This window comes from Heterocephalus glaber, unplaced genomic scaffold, assembly GCF_053883595.1.
Source record: "Heterocephalus glaber isolate CG9 unplaced genomic scaffold, H.glaber_assembly_v1.0 deba00001457, whole genome shotgun sequence".
NCBI classification, from domain to species: domain Eukaryota; kingdom Metazoa; phylum Chordata; class Mammalia; order Rodentia; family Bathyergidae; genus Heterocephalus; species Heterocephalus glaber.
The window spans coordinates 3,391,407-3,406,876 of NW_028258305.1; the positions used below are offsets into that span (position 1 = coordinate 3,391,407).

At 36.6% G+C, this 15,470-nt stretch overlaps 1 non-coding gene across 1 annotated transcript; it reads right to left on the bottom strand.

Annotated features, from left to right (window-relative positions):
* Positions 1-15,157: 15,157 nt before the first annotated feature.
* Positions 15,158-15,264, bottom strand: LOC147826917 (U6 spliceosomal RNA). Its single transcript, XR_015453316.1, has one exon. It is a non-coding gene; the product is annotated as a U6 spliceosomal RNA (small nuclear RNA).
* Between the last annotated feature and the right edge of the window lie 206 nt (positions 15,265-15,470).

Sequence of the window (15,470 nt, forward strand, 5' to 3'; positions counted from 1 at the left end):
CATTCTTGAACTGATTTTCATAAATTGTATTTTTAAAGAATTTGACCATGACATCTAAGTTGGCTTTATTCTCTGGCAAATATTTTTCATAACATTTCCTAATTTTTTAAATGTCAATAATATCTGTAGTAATATTCCTTTTTTATTCGTGGAATTATTAATTATGTTTTCTCTTTTTAAAATTTTACTCTATTTGTGGCTAGAGATATATTAATTTTATTGATCCTTTAAAGAAATAACTTTTGACTTGGTTGGATTTTGCTATTTTTTGTCTCCTTTCTATATTTTTGATTTCTTACCCATATATTATCTCTATTATATTTGATTTCACTCTTCTTTTTACATGGGAAACATAGGTCAATGATACACATTGATAGGAAAGTATTTTTCTTTTCCCACATATCTCTTTAAGTCTATGTTTTTCTCTTAATATCCATCTAATATTCACATGTTCAATGTTTGTTATTATTCAAGTTAAAATTTTATTTTTTCTTAGGACTGCTTTGATTCATTGCTCTGATTTATATCTAGATGTCCTCCCAAAGCCTCATGAGCTAGTAGGCAGGGTTTTTGGAAGGTGATTGGATCATGGAGGTGTGATACTCATCAGTGGATTAGTCTACAGATGAGTTTATAGGTAAATGTGATGTTGGGAAGGGGAACTTGGTCAGCGAAGGTGGGTCACTGAGGATGTAGCCTGGAAGGGTACATCTCCCTCCCTCTTCCCTTGATCTCTCTCAGCTTCTTGCCAACACACTATAAGCTCTTTCTCCTCTGACATGCCCCTTTGCCACTCCATGTCTTTCCTTACACCAACACTGCCTTGATTACTGTAGCTTTAGAGGAAGTCTTAAAATTAGGTACTAAACGTCTTCCAACACTGTTTTTTTTTTTTTTTTACTTTTCTAGGTCCTTTGTACTCCTACATAACTTTTAAAGTTCAATATCCAATTCTTCATTTATAGCAAGTATACACAGACCTGAATTTTTATATATACCTTGTGTTTTCTAATCCTGGTAAATTCAAATACAAGTTCTAGGAGCTCCTAGAGATTTCTTAGTATTTTCTCTGTAGATGATCATTTCATCTACATATAAAGATTTTGCTTCTACCTTGCCAATCCTATCCTAATTGTGTCATTTTATTGCCAGACTAATTTGGTTTAGGCCTATGCTTCAAAGTTTAATGGATAGATGAAGAGTAGGCATATCTGCCCTTGTTCCCCACCTTAAGGAGAAAGCATTGTATCTTCTCCATTCATATAAGGCATTTTTGCTGGAAGTATGGAGTACATGTCTTTGATCTGTTGAGAAGGTTCTGTTCAACTTCTAGTCTCCTGATAACTTTTACCGTGAACAGCTGTAGAATTTAGTCCAATACTTTTTCTCCAACTAGTGCAGGATCATATGGCTTTTTCCTTTCCTCTGTTAAAATGATGGCTTTTGGAGGTGGATCTTCCAATGCTGAACCAACACTGCCATCCCTATAAGAAAACCACTTTCCATATACTGCCAGATCTGACTTCTAAGAGTTTGTTTTGTTAAACAAATTTCTATCTATGTTCATACTTTTTTCTTCTATCATCTTTATCCAGTTTTAGGATTAGTACAATGTTGATTTCCTAAAATGTGGGGAGAAGTGTTCCTTCTTCTTGCTGCTTTAAATGTTTGATATAATTTATCAGTTAAAATGTATATGAGCCTGCTGTTGTCATATAGGTAGGTTTTCAAGCTAGGAATATACTTTCTTTAATAGGTGCTCTTCAAATTTTATATTTCCTCCAGAGTCACTTTCATTATTTGTCTTCCAAGGTACTTCTTAGAAGTGGTCAAATTTATTTCAAAAAAGATTTTTGTAATATGCTTTCTATATCCTTTTAACTTCTGTAAAATCTGTGGTAATGTCTCCTAGATCTTAATATTGTAATTTTAAAAGTGTATAATTGATATTTTGTAATAGGAAGAAAAGGTCTAAAGGAGCAGCGGAAGTGGGAGGGATAGGGGAAAGGAAAGAAGGGGAAAGAAAAAATATGAGAAAAGGAAAAAATGGAAACAAAGTCTTTGCAAATAGGGAAGGGCGGAGGGGGTGAAGGGAGGGCAGGGGAAGGGGAAAAAAATAAGAACCAAGATACTCATATAATGGCACAAGATCCCAATAATGAATGTAACTATATTTTATATATTTTATACTATATTTTGTACCAATAAACTTAATGGGAAAAAAATAAGAAATACATCCCTAACCCTCTGAAAAACAAAAAAAATTTAAAAAATTATTTTTCACTTGTTGTAAGACTTGCATTTGCTTCTTTTCTATACTTTCTGTTGATTTTCTGAACTACTTCACTGCTTCATCCATTTCATCCATCTTTTCATGTAAAATTTTAACACTTCTATGTTTTAAAAGTTCTTGCCATTAATTTCAATAATTGTGTCATCTGTGGTTCTTCTTTTATTAACTGTCCTTTGTTTTGATTATGGTCAACTTTCCTTCTGTTTTGCAAGCTTTATACTTTTGAAATTTATTGCAGACATTGTGAATAAAATAATAATGAAGATGAAAATATTATACTTTGTTTGCTTGTTTACCTGATATTGAGATCCCTTTCCTTTGGCAGTTAGGATTATGTATTGGTCATTTAGATGCCTCATAGAATCAAATTGCACTTCACATTAATTACATTGAGTTATTGAATTCACCTATGAATAGCTCAACTCTAGACTTTACTTATGGTTATCATTTTAATCTTTACAGTATTGGCTCTGAGAGGGATTTTTGCTGCAGTTCAAGGTATATTTGGTTTACCTTTGGATTTAATTTAATAGGACCTAAGAATCAAATTACTGTGAAAATGAGTAATATCAAACTCCCAGACCTTTTTCACTATTGCTTTCTTGGCAAAAATTCAGGGATATGAGAAGGGGAGATATTTTTAAAGCTCTACCAATTTTACTTTTACATTTGAGGATTTTCCAGATTCTGATTTGTCTTTCCAGCTTACCTGGTATTCTAGGGCTTATGTGATTTCTCTTCATTCGTGTGGACTCTCTGATTATGGGAGGCAGGCTCTTTCATCTGCTGGTACCCAGAATGGTCACTATTTGGGTATGGAGGCTCTGGTGGCTGTCTGCTCACTCATGAATGAATCATTTCCTTCTAGAATTCAGTTTACAAATGATTTTTTGCTTCTAGTATTCTTTGCAAGTTGGTTAGAAAAATAAAAATAGAATTTGTATTTTATCTGGGTCATTCTTATTGTTACCATAGGAACAGGAATCTTTTGCACCCTTCTAGATTATAATTAAAATAAGAAGTATCTTGCATTTATTTTTGAAAAAAGATTGTATATGGATGCAGAATCCTAGTGTTCCAGTTATTTTCTTTTAGGATGTTACTATATTTTCCACATTTTCTGCTTCAAAGTCAACCATTAGTCTTATTGTTGTCCTTTTCTCCCTCCAGCTGCTTTTAAGATTTGCATCTTTGACTTTGTTTTTCAAGTTATGCTAAGATAAGTGCACATATGGGACTATTTCAAATAATCCTAAATGAAAGTTTGTGGTGAGCATGCGTTACCACTGAATTGTTTTTGTATCTTGTTTAAAAACCAATTAATCATAAGTGAATTAATCTGTTTTTGGATTCTTTTTCTGTACTATTGATTAATGTGCCTATCCTTCACCAAGACAATGCTATCTTGATTAAACTGCTAGTATGTTATGTTTTTATATATTGCTACCATTTCCAGTTGAAACAATTAATTTTAGAGTATTTAAAATTAGAAAACTGAATTTTATGATCAAGTTCATTTTTACCATTTCCATTATGCTGTATTTCTTTCTGTAGATCATTTTTTTTTCTTGTAAGGAACTTTAAAGCTTTGTTCCGTAGGGGAGATTTGGGCAGTGAATTATGTCCCCCTCTCTTGGAGGCGCTGGTCTCCTGTCATGTCTTCATTCTTTTCCAGGGCACTTGTGTAAGTTCCTGAGTGAAAGTGATGAAGATAACCTAGCGGTTGGGTGTGAACTATGCTTGTATCTGTAGATCTTCATGGTTCTACATTCTCAGAGAAGTCCACATTTCGCTTTTGTCAATTCATGTGAAATATTAGATAAAACTTCTTAACCACCTGTCTGATTGTCTTCTTTCTTCTGTGTGTTGTTGCAGAGAGGTCAGTGTTTGTACCCTCTCACTCCTTAAGAAGCACCTGTGTTTCTCTAAATGTTTGTCCTGCAACCTCAGTTCTACACAGGTTCAAGAAAAGTTATGATTTTGTAATTCATCTCCTTTTATTTAACATTGTTGTAAGAACAATGATTTTTCCAAACTTCTATATGCCAAGCAACATTTTGTAAGCTTCTATTTAATGAAGAGTATATTAATACTATTTTTCTAATGAAACTAATAAATTTTAAATCAAAATCAACGTTCTAAAAGTAAGTGGTCTGTCCCATCGTGAAATTAGTGACTGAAGTTCACCCAAATTGCAGCTTTTATCCAATTTTCTACATGTAGCTTGGTCATAATCTGTGAAATGTTTACTGTGCTTCTGGTATGGGAAAGAATTATGTGCACTTTTTTTTTATAACAAAGTCAGCCACCCAAGCCCAGCTTTCAAAGCTGTCCTTATCTTAGCACTAACCACACTTCAGGACTCCATACTGTCTCGGTCTTTTAAGAGCTTTCAGGAACATACAGAATTTCTTTCTTAAAACATGCCTGTCCATATCTCTGCCAACTGAGATTTGCATTTATTCATAACATTTTCTTATCAGTACTGTTTTTATGTTGCTTTATTTATTCCTCAAGTCTCAGGTACACTTGCAGCACACATTCGTTCTTTTAATCAAAGCATATTTGAGCACTCCTTTTGTGCCCAGCTCAATATAAGTTGGACATAGAGTGGGAACTTTGCCACACCTCAGGGAACTCATGGTCTTCAGCTACGATTTTCTCTGAACAAGTGATCCCTCTGTGTCAGCAATGGTAGTGATGATGGAAATTATGATGACTATCATCATTGTAGCTAAACTTTATTGAGTAATTACATATAAGGAACTTTTCTTAGTATTTTGTATATGCTTCTTTATTAATTTTATTTGAACATTTAAGGTATACAATATAATAACATTCATCATTGGAAATTTGCACCTTTACATAATCCATCGTGGTTCTCATTTTTTCCCCCTTCCCCTGCCCTCCCTTCAACCCCTCCACCCCTCCCTATCTACAAAAACTTTGTTTCCATTTTTTATTTTTCTCATATTAATTCCATTCCCTTCTTTCCCTTCCCCTACCTCTCCCACTTCCCCTTCCCCTTTGCACCTTTTCTTCTGCATGTGCTTCTTTAATAATCACATCAACCCTAGGAGACAGGAATTATTTTAATCTTGATTTTATAATTGAAAAACAGAGAAGAATAAAAAAATGTATGAATAAGTAAATGAGTTTTGCCACCTAAACAATTCAGGAACATTTAAAAAAGCACTGACATTTTGCATGCTTTGAATCTGAAGTATCCCTTCACTTCTGATACCTGTTCTTAATAACCCTCAAGAGGAATAAAGCTATTATCCTAGTATTCTGTGCTCTTCTTCCTGCCTTATAATTTTTTTTCTTCTCTTGGAGTTCTCTCTAAACTCCAAATTCTTTGAGTAGAAAAAGGACAAATTTGGTCAAAGAAAGACATATAGCCTTTCCTCTTGTTATAGCTTGTATCTAGATGTGCCCTCAAAGCCTCATGCAGTCATAGGTGGGGCTTTTCAGAGGTGGCTGGAGCTAGGGTGTATGATGCTGAGATCAAGGATGCAATACTAGGATTAAGGGTGGGAGTGCACTCCGGCCTAGCGATAGGTAGCCTGGATAAGATATAAGGAATAGAAAGAGGGTCAGTTGCCTTGTCATCACTTGTGTATTGTCACTCACTGCCTTCTGCCTGCCATGAAATGTTTCTCCTCTGCAATGCTCCTCTACCATGCCACCCTCCCTTGGAGCCAGCCAACTATTAGCTGAAACCTTTACAAACTGTGAGCTAAATAAATCTTTCTCCTTTAACTTTGGGTAGCAGGTATTTTGTCTCAGCAATGAGTAAAGTAATTATGACACCTCCCAACTACTTATTCACTATGGTTAAGATTCTGTTATAACCAATTTTGAGCCTGCCATGGGTACAAGTTAGACCTGGACAGCTCTTTAAAGTAGGTAGTTCAAGGCCTTAATGTAAGAGAAATGACACTGAAGGAGCTAATAGAGAAAAAGAGTAGTCTGGAGATTTATTTACTTGTTTCACATGCATTTACGAATGACTACTATATACTTGGCCTTATGGTGGCTGCCTGACATATAATGGCAAATGCACATGATCTGTGCCTTCATAGTACTTAAGGCCTGAAGAATAATCAATGACTAGATTCTTGCATAGCTGAAAAAATGGGAGCAGTATGCTAGACCCTGAATTCTTCTATTTTAGTATCAACCATTATAGACTTTCAAGCCAATCTGTCTGAACAAACATATAAGTGCTTTAGGAGACTCAAACTATAGTAGTAGAAATTATCTACAATCCTAAACCTGGAATTACTTGTGGGTTTGGGACCAATCCCAGCCCTCCTACACCTTCTACTCTCAGAAATGAGTTGACCCTTTTCCCCATGATCTACACTCCAACCATTCTGCTGAGATCAGAATCTGTCCTAAACCTGAGCTCACTTGGCTGAAAGATGCATATCTTGCCTTCTTCATTGTTGTACTCAGTGCATGCCAGTGACAGTTCTAGCTCTAGCAAACTTCTTTCTCTAAGAGCTGGACATTGTTACTGGTAACTCCAGCTGCCAGCTGGGGTCTTATTCCAAAACAGATGGACCACCCAGAACCATGACAATGTCAGCTTTCTGACTCCAGGCATCATTGCTGTCTGGATGCTGCTGCTGCTGTTCCATGTCCTTCAGCTCCAAATCCCTTCAAATGTTAGCAAGCGCCTGATCCGAGACAGTTTCCTGTACTTCTTTGTGTTATTGACCACTTCCCCATGGGATTATTCCTTCAGACTGGGTAAAGCTTCCAATAACAGTTCTGCCTTTTCTTACTTCTCCCCTGTCTCCAACAACCAGTTTCTAAGTCTCAGCATGCCTCTTGTCAAAGCCCTCCAGAGATGTGACAAACTTTTGTTCCTGGTTGTTAATCTAGTTTTTATTGTCTTGTGATTTTATGAGACAATGTCTGGCACTTTATCTATTTACCTCTTCTTATTTTCCCATGACAGCATGGTTTCCCAGGAAAGCTCTCTCTCTTAATTTTTGTTGCATGTCTTTTAACATAACTTTTCTCCCAAGGTCAAATGGAGAGGGCCATAATCAGAAGGCGTGGGTTTCCTTGGTCTAGCATTATCTAGTTTTGTGGTGTTGAGCAAGTAACTTCCATTTAATAGGACCCAATTTTTTCATCAGTAAAATAAAGGGGGTCAGCTATAAGATTTCTGGTTCTTTCTAGTTCCAAAATTTGTTGACATTAAATTGTCTGAGAATAACTTTTTTTCAAACAACTTTCAATTAGATGTTCTTTCTCAGATGTCTGTCAGAAAGCGGTAGCAGTCTGCTAAAACTTCTCACTTTTCTTCAGCTCTGGATAAAGCATATTTCCAAGTAAGATTTATACATCTCTTGATTTTTTTGTTTCCAAGTTCATTATATCTTACTCATTAACAATTCATTGACTTTATAGAATATTTTACACTTGTCCAATACTTGTGTAATTTATTAGGGAAGATAAAATTCTCCTTACTCTGCTACTCCTCCTCTTCTTCTAAAATAATCAAGCATTTGATGAACTCAAGAGAGATTCGTATGTTCCAACAGGATCTAAACAGACTTTTGAAAGAAGAGACATGAATGAACAATAAATACATTAGAAAGTGTTCAACACCTCTAATCATCAGGGAAATACAAGGTAAAACTTCAACAAGATATCACCTCATGCCTATTAGAATGGCTACCATTAAAACGAAAGATAACAGTTGACAGGGATATGGAGAAAAGGTTACATTTGTATGTTATGGTGGGAATGTCAATTAATACAGCTATCTTGGAGGATAATGTAGAGTTTCTTCAAAAGCTAAAAGTGAAATTATATAATTCAGCAATCCTACTTCTGGGTTCATGTCCAAAATAATTAAAATTGATGTAGTGAAGAGATATATGCACTCTTATGTTCATTGCAACTTAATTCATAATAATCAAGTTACGGAAGAAATCTAAGTGTCCATCAGTGAATAAATGAATAAAGAAAAAATATAATAAAATGCTATATAGCCCTTAATAAGAAGGAAATTCTGTCACTTGTAACAACATAAATGAGCTGGGGGACACTGTGCTCAACAAAATTAGCCAGGCACAGAAAGAAAAATGCTGTATAATTCACTTGTATGTGGAATCTAAAAAAGTCAATTTCATAGAAAAGGAGAGTAGAAAGGTGGTTACCAGAAGAGGCTATGGGGAAAGAAGAAGGATAGAAGAAAAGAGATGTTCATCAAGGGATATAAAGCTTCAGTGATGTAAGAAATAAGTTTTAGTGATCCATTGCACTGCATGCACGGTGATCAGTTAATAATAATATATTATTTATTTCAATATATTTTTGTTTATTATTTATAATTATTTATATAATATTTGTTATATTATATATTATTCATTTATTCAATAATATATCATTTATGGCTATAATGGACTTTTAATATTTTCACTACAAAAAATGGTAAGTTGGTGACAAGGTAGATACATTATAGTTATCTTGATAGACTCTATAATGCATTTATAGATCAAAACATCATATTGTACTGTGTGTTTACACAATTATTTACCAATTAACAATACATTTACAATTAATACATTTTTAAAAATGTAACATACTTACCTTCCCAAGCACAGCTAGTTAGCTTCATATCCTAAACTGGAATTTCAGGTCTCCTGACAGTTAGTTTAATGGACTTTTGATTTTTCCACATTCCCCTTCCCACTCTGAGGTTTTTTATAGCTACTGTATTTACTGTACTCCTATATTGCTGAGGCTCGGACTGCTAACATGAGCCAGGACACTGAATACTAAACAAATGGATGAAGTAAATTCTTCCCTCCTCCAAGTAAAAAGTATCTAGTAGTCAAAGTGAATCATGTGTGCATGGTACCTGTCTCTCTGGGCCATAATGACTGTCAACATGTGGTTCTCTGGTCAGCTATTCAGATATTTCATCACATTTAATCCACTCAGCAATCTGACAAAGCCCAACTACGGTAAGGGAAGAAGTGGAGGAGGAATGTTAGGCATCAACAGTGGCCTCGTTTCACTGGATGGGCCATAAGTTACCAAGGTTGCATAATTTAGAATTTTCCCAAGAGCTGAAAAGACTGTGTGTGTTCCTTACTCTTCAGTATCAGGAAAGAGGGATTAAGTGAATGTTTTCAGTTTCACAGGAAAAGGTAATAAAAATACAAGTATATTTTGGGTCAAGTTCAATTTCTGCTTGCTTCTTCCAAATCTCTATGAAGAAAATAGATTGTACCACAACAGAAACTTTAACATCCCAGCAGATAGGATTCTTTACCACAATGCAGGTAGTTATCAGTTCCCCAATACGAACCTAATTACAATGACTAATATAGCAAGCCTAATAAAATGAGGAGGAAAGTTAAAGATAGTTGGGTCAGGTCTGTCAGTCATAGTAAGACCATCATTAGTTACTATTTTAATGGTTCATTTGATTAAATGCTAAGCTATTGTCTTGTAATTATGTGTATTCAAGGGAAAAATTCTCAAGTTCAATTAGGAATGTATCTTTTACTGCACTATATTTAATGAAGTTGCAACATCACCATAATAAGCAAGGAATAATGAAAATCTTTTTTTGAAATTGCAATAGAAGTATTTGCAGAGAAGTAGCTGGCATGTGTAATATGATGAGTTCCCTTAAATGGCTCAACTGTTGATCAAAAAAGCAAATTATATAAGTGGATACTGCGAGGCAGAAACATGTGGACACAGCTGGAGTGTCATGTGTCATGGTTCCAGTCATTGCCAGCTGGCGGTCACACAAAGGAAGGCCAACCCAAACAATTACTGTTATTCATAAGAGCAAATGTGCATTCCAAATACACAGTGCAGGCTTTATGAAATAACCGAGTATTCAGATGCATCCAGACAGCCGAGCTTTTTTTTCATCACACGTCCCTGGGTGCCAGGCCAATATGGCAAACTGACTCTGCTATTCAGAAACCCTTATCTTTACCCAATTAACCAAATCACTGTGACGTTTGAGAGTTCTTCATGCACTTTGTTGAACGCGTCAAACCAGCAGGCTTACTGGGCAGCAGATGCACAGCTTCTGGAAGCAATCTGCTTTAAAAATTTTTTTTTTTTCGTGAGCTGTAAATACCACATTAGACCATTGCCCATTACAAGCCAATGCTTGGAGTCAGACATTAACATCCGGACATCAGTACTCATCCTTGTCCTCAATTCTGTGTGTCCATGCAAGGGAAATCTTCAAAGATGTTACCTTGAAGGGGTCAAAGATGGCCAAGAGGCAAGAAATAGGGATTCATATTCTTTTGTTGAGGAAAAAGAGAAATTTAATAGGAAAACAGTCTAGAAACGAATATAGTAATAGACTGAGACAAAAATTTCGGAATTATTTAAATATAGACACCAAAGGATGAAGAAAAAGGGAGCTGTTGTTTCTGTAATTTTCCCCTACATAATACAGGCACAGCTTCTTGTCTGCTATGACTTTCAATAGGATCCCAGGAACATGGGAAAATATGTGTTGTCATTGTGTCAGAATAGAAGGAATGCTGGGGAGGAAGATGTACAAAATTGCCAGGGAAATTTCATTGCCATAAAAAGTGAATGGTTATACTCTAAGCAATCTCTCCAAAGATATGTCAGCATACTCTGTCTAGACAAGTATTGTTCCATAGAAATATAATGAAAGCCACGTATGTGACTTTAAATTTTCTAATAGTCATGTTCAATAAAGTCAAGAAGTGGGTAAAACTAATTTTAATGACATGTTTTATTTAAGCTTATATATCTAAGATATTATTGTTTTAACCTATAGTCAACATAATATTTTTTTTCAGTGCTGGAAATTGAAACCAAGCCACTGAGCATGCTAGGCAAGTGCTTTTCCACTGAGCAGTTTGCCCAGCCTGGCATAAAATTATTAATGAGGTATTTTACAATATTTTGGCACAAAGTCTTGAAAGCTGGAGTGTAATTTACGTCTGTGATACATCTCAATTTGAAGCTGTATTTGAAGTGCTCAGTAGCCACATGTGGCTCATGGTGGCTGTTATGGACAATGCAGAGCTGAACCTTTAGCATGGGCACTTTGAGAGTGCCCAGTACACTTTGTCCAGGGCCACGGAGAAATATCTTATCAGAATGAGATGTCAAATATCCCGCTTCTGGTCCCTGCTCTCCTGTGAACTGTCTCAGTTAATTCATCCATAAAATACAGGTAATAAGATCTGCTTTACCATGCCCATTAAGTTTTCTATGAGTTCAAATTAAATAGTAGATTTCTATTTGAGAAATGAACAGTGTTTGATAAGCCCCTGAAAATGTGTCACCAGTAGCTAAAAGTTCTAGGGAGCGAGGGAAAACATTCTTTTATTTAATTGTTTGTGCCCTGTTGTTCCTTTCACAGGTGTGATTTTAAAGGCAAAAGTACCCTTCATTATCTACAGAGGTCTTTGAAGGGTTTAAAAAGTATCAGTGGCCATCACTGAGGCCATGTAGGAAAGGAGTCCAGTCTTCCCTGGAGACACATTAGAGGCAACACTGTCAGCACGGTGTTCAGGACCTTGCCTGGTGAAGTGTCTCTGCTGTTGTGCCTCATTCGTGTGATGCTAAGTACCAGAGAGTTTAAGTCCTGCCACAGTTTCCTTTGATGTGATAGCCATCTCAGAACCCATTGCTTCTCGGACCTCCCCTACTGTAGATGGTTAGCAGAGGACAAAGGATCTGTTCGCTTTTGAATTCTCTATGTTCAAGTGCACTGACCAACAGGAATATCAGCAGCTCCAGTCCATAAGGCACCATATCAAACTCCAGCAACTACATCTGAAAAAAAAAAAGGAAAATAGAAGTAAAAAAAATAAAATAAATAAGAAGGGGAAGAGGGCTCAAAGGTAGTGGGGGGATTGGGAGAAAAGGAAGAATCAAGATATATCGTGCACAGGTATAAATTCCCTATGATGAATGCTATCATTATATATATCTAAAATGTACCAATAAAATTAAATAGAAAATAAATGTATACTTGCAATAAAAAAGTGATTCTTTCTTTTCAGTACCAGGGATTGAACTCAGGACCTTGTGATTGAGAGCCAGGTGTGGTACCACTGAGATAAATCTCCAGCCCTAAAAAAGGTGATTCTTAAATGAAGATATGGATAAATTGGTGGATGTAAAGATTGACAGATGGAGGAAATTGATAGTGTCAAAGGAAAGAAATGGAGGAGCTGACTGATAAATCAATGGAGGTGTAGAGGGGAGAATAGTGAGAGAGTAAATGAAAAAGACAGTGGAGGAATGGAGAATTTTATCTCATTGTTTTCAAAATTTCAAATATATTTTATTAAAATTTTAATACATTTAAAATTGACAAAATAAAAATTTATCTTTGTACTGTCTGGCTCCCCCCAAAAATATACTTAGAACTAAACATTTGCCAGGCCTACTTCTGCTGGTAATAACGAAAATATCTTTGAATGTATAGATATTCATTTCTTATTTAAGTTCACAATCATAATCACAAAGGTAATGCTTCTTCACAGTGTTCTGATTTTTAAAAAGCTTTTTAGATTGTAATTCATCAATATGTCCTCTCCAAGAAACAGTTCTAGAAAAAACTTGACAGTAAGTACATAAAAAAGAGTCCAGTGGTAGAAGTCAGGAGTTTACCTCCCACTTTCAATCTGGCCACTGAAGTGTTCATGATCATAACCTCTCTCTGGCCCCATTTTACTTTCTTTAAAATAGTGATAAAGATTTATGCCCCATCCACTTTATAGCATATTTGTAAAGAAGAGATAAAACTATGACAAGAAAATACTTGACAAAAACAAAGTGCTTTTATAGGTACATTACTCACCTTTTCGTGCTGTGACAAAATACTTGAGATAAACATCTTAAAAGGAGGAAAAACTAATTTTGTTTTGGCTCGTGGTTTCACAGGTCTCTGCTGTGGCGGTTTGGCTCTGTGGCTTTGGGCCTGCAGTGACCCAATACATCATAGCCCAAATGTGGCGGGAGGGAGTATATGATGGAGGCCAGAAAGCAAAATGAGGGAGAGGAAGGCTCTGTGGCCTCAGTGTTCCCTTCAAGGCATGCTCCCAAAGGTCTAATTTCTTGTGCTGGGCCCTGCCTCCTAAAGATTTCATCACTTCCACATAGCTCCAGGCGCTGCAACCAACCCTTCACACAGGCCTCTGAAGGACATTCAAAATTCAAATCATAGCGATTCCTGTAAGGGATTGCACTTGTTAGTAGCAGTTCTGGAATTCTAATAAAAGGAAAAGAGAAGAGGCTAACACTGTGAGGCCTTTTCCTCCATGCTAGAGACTTTGCCCCTGGAACTTGGTGTCTTTTCTTGGCCACAGCTGGCAGGGTCAGGGGGTATCTTGGGATTCACCTCTTTACCACACTCTACCACTTGTATTGTATGAGATGATGGTCTCAAGTGAGTGTGTTCTTGCTTTGAGAAGGGTGCTGGCCTGTGAGTGTGATGGCAATGTGGACAGTGGTGAAGGGGAAAGAGAGTGCCGAAGTAAATGCAGGGCTGTGTGTGTGACTTTTGTCACACTGCCTAGAAACCTGAAGTGGGTGAAGTGCTTGGAAGCAGGGGTAGAGATCAAGTGTAAGCAGTATTCTTTGGGATCCTGGTGAGCTAGTATTTACTGACTGCAAAGCCTTGTACCTTATCATTCTGGAATCTTCTTCCCAAAGCTTTAGCTTAAGGCTTAATGTGTTAGCAAGGCTTAATGTCTCATTTCTTTCAAATTTTAAGTCAAATGTCATCTCCTTCAATTTGGTTATCCTACATAAAGTACCAAACATTGTCTCTCTACAGCCTCTTATTTGTTTAATTATCCTTCATAGAACTCATTCTCATCCCATAAGGCAGTGATGGCGAACCCATTAGGGACCAAGCACCACACTGCAATCCCAAACCCACTTATTTATCTCAAAGTGCCAACACTTCAATTAAACCTGAATACTGAGGTTTTAGTTTAGAAAAAACAACTCTACATTAACATCTTTTGTTTTAAAAGAAAAACACAATAACACATGTGCCATAGGTTCCCCACCACTGCCATAAGGACACACGGGATATCTTTTGTCATCACCCATTCCTTCCACTAAAATGTAAGCTACACAGAGTAAGGGTCTTCCTGTCACCTTGCTAAGTCTTCTTCTAAGCTGCATACACTATTTTTTGTATCAGTATATAGCTACTCATTGAACTGAAAGAATTTACCACATATTTTCTTAAATCATTAGGGAAAAGTTTTCATTGAATTAAATGCTTGTTTTTTTCCCTGTGTGATTACAGTGCAAACACACTCATCTTGGAAACACTGTATTTTTGCAAAAGGCTTCATGGCTAAAGGCTGAGCAACAGGACCTCCTGCAGAAGGGATATCACCAAAATAAGCATAAATCCTTAAGCCAGGTGCCATACCTGGCTGAAAATATTAGACACTCAGGGCTGTTGTAGTCACTTATGTACTCATTAATTCTCACATACAACCTGGGTACTCTGTCTGTGCTGCAGCTTCCAAGAAACACTGTGGAGATATCAATGCTCAAAGCCCAGAAATATTCTTAGTCCTCATATGAGTCTTATGAGCTCCTTGTCTCCTTCAAAATCCTGAGTAAAAATGTGATGTAATTTCTGGGTTTCTCTTCACAGAACGACATTCATAATTCTTCAATCTAAGGCTGATGAAATTTCTTTTGTCTTTCTAGAAAACAAAGCTCAGAGAGGCACTCTCACCATTTTCTAATTTTAGAATCTTCACTAACCGCAGTCATCCATGGAGGGACTTTTCAACTTGTCCCCCTTCGTCTTCCTCCTCCACAGTCTCCTCCTCCTCTTTCTTTTTCAAGGAATGCTTCACAAATTTGCCTGCCATTCTTATTCAGGGACCAAGTGAGTCTTCTCCTTATTGGTCCAGTTTTAGTACCTGTGCTGCTGAAGCAAGCACGATAGCCATTCTTGACTCATACCCAAGTTCATTAGAAATCCATCTCCTTCCTCTGCCTCTGCCTGCCAGAAATTGCCAAGGACGCTGGGGAAGAGGGTCCTGCTGAAACTTCTGTGGAAGGACCCCAAACCCATACCAGACATCCTGCCTTGCGGGGGCCTGTGCACACACATTGGGTGCTATTTCCAGTGAAAACTGAACTGCTT